The sequence below is a fragment of the Arachis hypogaea genome, chromosome 17, assembly GCF_003086295.3.
Source record: "Arachis hypogaea cultivar Tifrunner chromosome 17, arahy.Tifrunner.gnm2.J5K5, whole genome shotgun sequence".
Lineage (NCBI taxonomy): Eukaryota > Viridiplantae > Streptophyta > Magnoliopsida > Fabales > Fabaceae > Arachis > Arachis hypogaea.
In genome coordinates, this window is record NC_092052.1 from 103,788,886 (window position 1) to 103,795,785 (window position 6,900).

Sequence of the window (6,900 nt, forward strand, 5' to 3'; positions counted from 1 at the left end):
TTTTGTTTGTTTCTTATCTTTTTCAAAACTACCTAACTAACTCTCTCTCTAATTTTCGAAAATCTCTTCCCTCTTTTTCAAAAAAATTCTTTTTAATTAACTAATTGTTTCAATTTTTAATTTTAATTTGATTTCATTCCTAATTTTCGAAAATCACTAACCCCTTTTCAAAATATTATTTTCAAAAATCCTCCCTCTCTCTCATCTCCTTCTATTTATTTATTCATCTACTAACACTTCATCTCATCCAAATTCGAACCCCCTCTTCCATCTGTGTTCGAATTTTCTCTTCTTCCCTTCTCTACATTACATTCTTTTCTTCTTCTACTCACACAGGGGAACCTCTATACCTGGGTAAAAAGGATCCCTATTATTATTTTTCTGTTCCCTCTTTTTCATATGAGCAGGAGTAAGGACAAGAATATTCTTGTTGAAGCAGACGCTGAACCTGAAAGGACTCTGAAGAGGAAACTAAGAGAAGCTAAAATACAATAATCCAGAGATAACCTTACAGAGATTTTTGAACAGGAAGAGGAGATGGCATCCGAAAATAATAATAATGCAAGGAGGATGCTTGGTGACTTTACTGCACCTAATTCCAATTTACATGGAAGAAGCATCTCCATCCCCACCATTGGAGCAAACAATTTTGAGCTGAAACCTCAATTAGTTTCTCTGATGCAGCAGAACTGCAAGTTCCATGGACTTCCATCTGAAGATCCTTTTCAGTTCTTAACTGAATTCTTGCAGATCTGTGACACTGTTAAGACTAATGGAGTAGATCCTGAAATCTACAGGCTCATGCTTTTCCCTTTTGCTGTAAGAGACAGAGCTAGAGTGTGGTTGGACTCTCAACCCAAAGATAGCCTGAACTCTTGGGATAAGCTGGTCATGGCTTTCTTAGCCAAGTTCTTTCCTCCTCAAAAGCTGAGTAAGCTTAGAGTGGATGTTCAAACCTTCAAACAGAAGGAAGGTGAATCCCTCTATGAAGCTTGGGAGAGATACAAGCAACTGACCAAAAAGTGTCCTTCTGACATGCTTTCAGAATGGACCATCCTGGATATATTCTATGATGGTTTGTCTGAATTAGCTAAGATGTCATTGGATACTTCTGCAGGTGGATCCATTCACCAAAAGAAAACGCCTGCAGAAGCTCAAAAACTCATTGACATGGTTGCTAATAACCAGTTCATGTACACTTCTGAGAGGAATCCTGTGAGTAATGGGACGCCTCAGAAGATGGGAGTTCTTGAAATTGATACTTTGAATGCCATATTGGCTCAGAATAAAATATTGACTCAGCAAGTCAATATGATTTCTCAGAGTCTGAATGGAATGCAAGCTGCATCCAACAGTACTCAAGAGGCATCTTCTGAAGAAGAAGCTTATGATCCTGAAAACCCTGCAATAGCAGAGGTGAATTACATGGGTGAACCATATGGAAACACCTATAATCCCTCATGGAGAAATCACCCAAATCTCTCATGGAAGGATCAACAAAAGCCTTAACAAGGCTTTAATAATGGTGGAAGAAACAGGTTTAGCAATAGCAAGCCTTTTCCATCATCCACTCAGCAATAGACAGAGAACTCTGAACAAAATACCTCTAATTTAGCAAACTTAGTCTTTGATCTATCTAAGGCCACTGTGAGTTTCATGAATAAAACAAGATCCTCCATTAGAAATTTAGAGGCACAAGTGGGACAGCTGAGTAAGAAAATCACTGAAACCCCTCTTAGTGCTCTCCCAAGCAATACAGAAGAAAATCCAAAAGGAGAGTGCAAGGCCATTGACATAGTCAACACGGCCGAACCTAGAGAGGAAGGGGAGGACGTGAATCCCAAGGAGGAAGACCTCCTGGGACGTCCAGTGATCAATAAGGAGTTTCCCTCTGAGGAACCAAAGGACTCTGAGGCTCATCTAGAGGCCATAGAGATTCCATTGAACCTCCTTACGCCCTTCATGAGCTCTGATGAGTATTCTTCTTCTGAAGAGAATGAGGATGTTACTGAAGAGCAAGTTGCCAAGTTCCTTGGTGCAATCATGAAGCTGAATGCCAATTTATTTGGTAAAGAGACTTCGGGAGATGAACCTCCCCTGTTCACCAATGAACTAAATGCATTGGATCAACTGAGATTGTCTCAGAAAAAATAGGATCCTGGAAAGTTCCTAATACCTTGTACCATAGGCACCATGACCTTTGAGAAGGCTCTATGTGACCTTGGGTCAGGAATAAACCTCATGCCACTCTCTGTAATGGAGAAACTGGGAATCTTTGAGGTGCAAGCTGCTAGAATCTCATTAGAGATGGTAGACAATTAAAGAAAAGAGGCTTATGGACAAGTAGAGGACGTACTAGTAAAGGTTGAAGGCCTTTACATCCCTGCTGATTTCATAATCCTAGATACTGGGAAGGATGAGGATGAATCCATCATCCTTGGAAGACCCTTCCTAGCCATAGCAAGAGCTGTGATTGATGTTAACAGAGGTGAACTAGTCATTCAATTGAATAAGGACTCCCTTGAGTTTAAAACTCAAGGACATCCTTCTGTAAACATGGAAAAGAGGCACAGTAAGCTTCTCTCAAAACAGAGTCAACCAGAGGCCCCACAGTCAAACTCTAAGTTTGGTGTTGGGAGGCCACAACCAAACTCTAAGTTTGGTGTTGAACTCCCATATCCAAACTCTAAGTTTGGTGTTGGGGAGTCTCAACAATGCTCTGAATATCTGTGAGGCTCCATGAGAGCCCACTGTCAAGCTATTGACATTAAAGAAGCACTTGTTGGGAGGCAACCCAATTTTATTTAATTATATTTTTATTAGTTATATGTCTTCATAGGTTCATGATCATGTGGAGTCACAAAAACAACTGAAAAAATTGAAAAAAAATCAAAAACAGCATTAAAAATAGCACACCCTGGAGGAGGAGTTCACTGGCGTTCAAACGCCAGTAAAGAGCATCTGGCTGGCGTTCAACGCCAGAACAGAGCATGGAGCTGGCGCTGAACGCCAGAAACAAGCATGAAGCTGGCGTTCAATGCCAGAAATATGCTGCATCTGGGCGTTGAACGCCCAGAACAAGCATCAATTCGGCGTTTAAATGCCAGAATTGCATGCAAAGGCATTTTACATGCCTAATTGGTGCAGGGATGTAAATCCTTGACACCTCAAGATCTGTGAACCTCACAGGATCATCTCAGGATCTGTGGATCCCACAAGATCCCCACCTTCCCTCCTCATAATCCTAGTTTCTTCCACATCTTCTTCTTCATCTATTCTTTCTTCTCCTGCTCGAGGGCGAGCAACATTCTAAGTTTGGTGTGGTAAAAGCATTGCTTATTTTGCTTTTTCATAACCATTGATGGCACCTAAGGCTAGAGAAACTTCAAAAAAAAAGAGAGAGAGAAGACAAAAGGGAAGACAAAAGCTTCCACCTCCAAGTCATGGGAGATGGAGAGATTCATGTAAAGGATCTATAGCTCAGTGGTAGAACATTTGACTGCAAATCAAGAGATCCCTAAGATACCTCAGGGGATACATTTTTCCCCACACAATTATTGGGAGCAACTAAGGATAGGAGCACCAAAATCACTAGGGATCAAGCAACAGAGACAAGAAAGAGACATAGAAGAGCTCAAGGACATCATTGGTTCCTCAAGGAGAAAACGCCACCATCACTAAGGTCGACTCATTCCTTGTTCTTAAACTTTCTATTTTTCATTTTCTTATGTTAAATATTTATCTATGTTTGTGTCTTTATTACATGATCATTAATGTCTAAGTGTCTATGCCTTAAAGTAGTGAATATGAATCCATCACCTCTCTTAAATGAAAAATGTTTTAATTCAAAAGAACAAGAAGTACATGAGTTTCGAATTTATCCTTGAACTTAGTTTAATTATATTGATGTGGTGACAATACTTTTTGTTTTCTGAATGAATGCTTGAATAGTGCATATGTCTTTTGAAGTTGTTGTTTATGAATGTTAAATATGTTGGCTCTTGAAAGAATGATGACAAGGAGACATGTTATTTGATAATTTGAAAAATTATAAAAATGATTCTTGAAGCAAGAAAAAGCAGTGAATACAAAAGCTTGCAGAAAAAAAATAGAAAAAAATGGCGAAAAAAATAGAAAGAAAAAGAAAAAGCAAGCAGAAAAAGCCAAAAGCTCTTAAAACCAAAAGGCAAGAGCAAAAAGCCAATAACCCTTAAAACCAAAAGGCAAGGGTAAATAAAAAGGATCCCAAGGCTTTGAGCATCAGTGGATAGGAGGGCCTAAAGGAATAAAATCCTGGCCTAAGCGACTAAACCAAGTTGTCCCTAACCATGTGCTTGTGGCGTGAAGGTGTCAAGTGAAAACTTGAGACTGAGCGGTTAAAGTCAAGGTCCAAAGCAAAAGAAGAATGTGCTTAAGAACCCTGGACACCTCTAATTGGGGATTTTAGCAATGTTGAGTCACAATCTGAAAAGGTTCACCCAATTATGTGTCTGTGGCATTTATGTATCCGGTGGTAATACTGGAAAACAAAGTGCTTAGGGCCACGGCCAAGACTCATAAAGTAGCTGTGTTCGAGAATCAACATACTGAACTAGGAGAATCAATAACACTATCTGAACTCTGAGTTCCTATAGATGCCAATCATTCTGAACCTCAATGGATAAAGTGAGATGCCAAAACTATTCAAGAGGCAAAAAGCTACAAGTCCCGCTCATCTGATTGGAGCTATGTTTCATTGATAGTTTGGAATTTATAGTATATTCTCTTCTTTTTATCCTATTTGATTTTTAGTTGCTTGGGGACAAGCAACAATTTAAGTTTGGTGTTGTGATGAGCGGATAATATATACGCTTTTTGGCATTGTTTTTAGTATGTTTTTAGTAGGATCTAGTTACTTTTAGGGATGTTTTATTAGTTTTTATGTTAAATTCACATTTCTGGACTTTACTATGAGTTTGTGTGTTTTTCTGTGATTTCAGGTATTTTCTGGCTGAAATTGAGGGACTTGAGCAAAAATCAGATTCAGAGGTAGAAGAAGGACTGCTGATGCTGTTGGATTCTGACCTCCCTGCACTCAAAGTGGATTTTCTGGAGCTACAGAACTCAAAATGGCGCGCTTCCAATTGCGTTGGAAAGTAGACATCCAGGGCTTTCCAGAAATGTATAATAGTCCATACTTTGGCCGAGTTTAGATGACGCAAAAGGGCGTTGAACGCAAGTTCTACGCTTCAGTCTGGAGTTAAATGCCAGAAACACGTCACGAACTAGAGTTGAAGGCCAGAAACACGTTACAACCTGGCGTTCAACTCCAAGAACGACCTCTCCACGTGTAAACTTCAAGCTCAGCCCAAGAACACACCAAGTGGGCCTCGGAAGTGGATTTATGCATCAATTACTTGCTTCTGTAAACCCTAGTAACTAGTTTAGTATAAATAAGACTTTTTACTATTGTATTTACATCTTCGGATCATCTTGGGACGTCTAGTTCTTAGATCATGGGGGCTGGCCATTCGGCCATGCCTGAACCTTTCACTTATGTATTTTCAAACGGTAGAGTTTCTGCACTCCATAGATTAAGGTGTGGAGCTCTGCTGTTCATCATGATTTAATGCAAAGTACTACTATTTTTCTATTCAATTCAACTTATTCCTCTTCTAAGATATTCATTCGCACTTCAATATGAATGTGATGAACGTGACAATCATCATCATTCCCCTACGAACACGTGCCTGATAACCACTTCCGTTCCACCTTAGATTGAATGAATATCTCTTGGATCTCTTAATCAGAATCTTCGTGGTATAAGCTAGATTGATGGCGGCATTCATGAGAATCCGGAAAGTCTAAACCTTGTCTGTGGTATTCCGAGTAGGATTCAGGGATTGAATGACTGTGACGAACTTCAAACTCGCGAGTGCTGGGCGTAGTGACAGACGCAAAAGGATAGTAAATCCTATTCCAGTATGATCGAGAACCTCCAGATGATTAGCCATGCAGTGACAGCGCATCGGACCATTTTCACATAGAGGATGGGATGTAGCCATTGACAACGGTGATGCCTCCAGATGATTAGCCTTGCAGTGACAGCGCATCGAACCATTTTCACAGATAGGATGAGATGTAGCCATTGACAACGGTGATGCCCTTACAAAAAGCCAGCCATGGAAATGAGTAAGACTGATTGGAGGAAGACAGCGGGAAAGTAGAGATTCAGAAGAACGAAAGCATCTCTATACGCTTATCTGAAATTCTAACCAATGAATTACATAAGTATTTCTATCTTTATTTTCTATTTATTTATTATTATTATTCGAAAACTCCATAACCATTTGATATCCGCCTGACTGAGATTTACAAGGTGACCATAGCTTGCTTCAAGCCGACAATCTCCGTGGGATCGACCCTTACTCACGTAAGGTTTTATTACTTGGACGACCCAGTGCACTTGCTGGTTAGTTGTGCGAAGTTGTGAAGTTATGTTTGGACCATGGTATTGTGCACCAGTTATTGGCGCCATTGCCAGGGAGAGAACGAACAACAAATTTTACAACCTCAGAGTAACAATTTCGCATACCAATTTGCGGGAGGAGAAATCTCCAAATCATCTCGCAAAAGATATCTTAAAGAAGTATATCTTGTCGAGGGAAAAGAGGAAGCACCCGACATCCCCACAATTACTTTTATCAAAGAGGACGCATCCGGCATCATCTCAGGACATGACGATCCCATGGTCATCACTATTATACTGGCAAACACAAATCTCCACCGTACACTGGTAGACCAAGGAAGTTCCGCCGACATCTTGTTCAAAATGGCCTTCGACAAACTCGGCCTGGAAGAAAAAGAACTCAGAGCATATCCGAACAGTCTGTTCGGACTGGGAGACACTCCAGTTCAGCC

The 6,900-nt window shown here is 40.2% G+C and overlaps 1 non-coding gene across 1 annotated transcript; it reads right to left on the bottom strand.

The window, feature by feature from the left end:
- Nucleotides 1–933: 933 nt before the first annotated feature.
- LOC112768796 (small nucleolar RNA R71) lies at nt 934–1,041 on the bottom strand. Its single transcript, XR_003186184.1, has one exon. It is a non-coding gene; the product is annotated as a small nucleolar RNA R71 (small nucleolar RNA).
- Nucleotides 1,042–6,900: the final 5,859 nt, after the last annotated feature.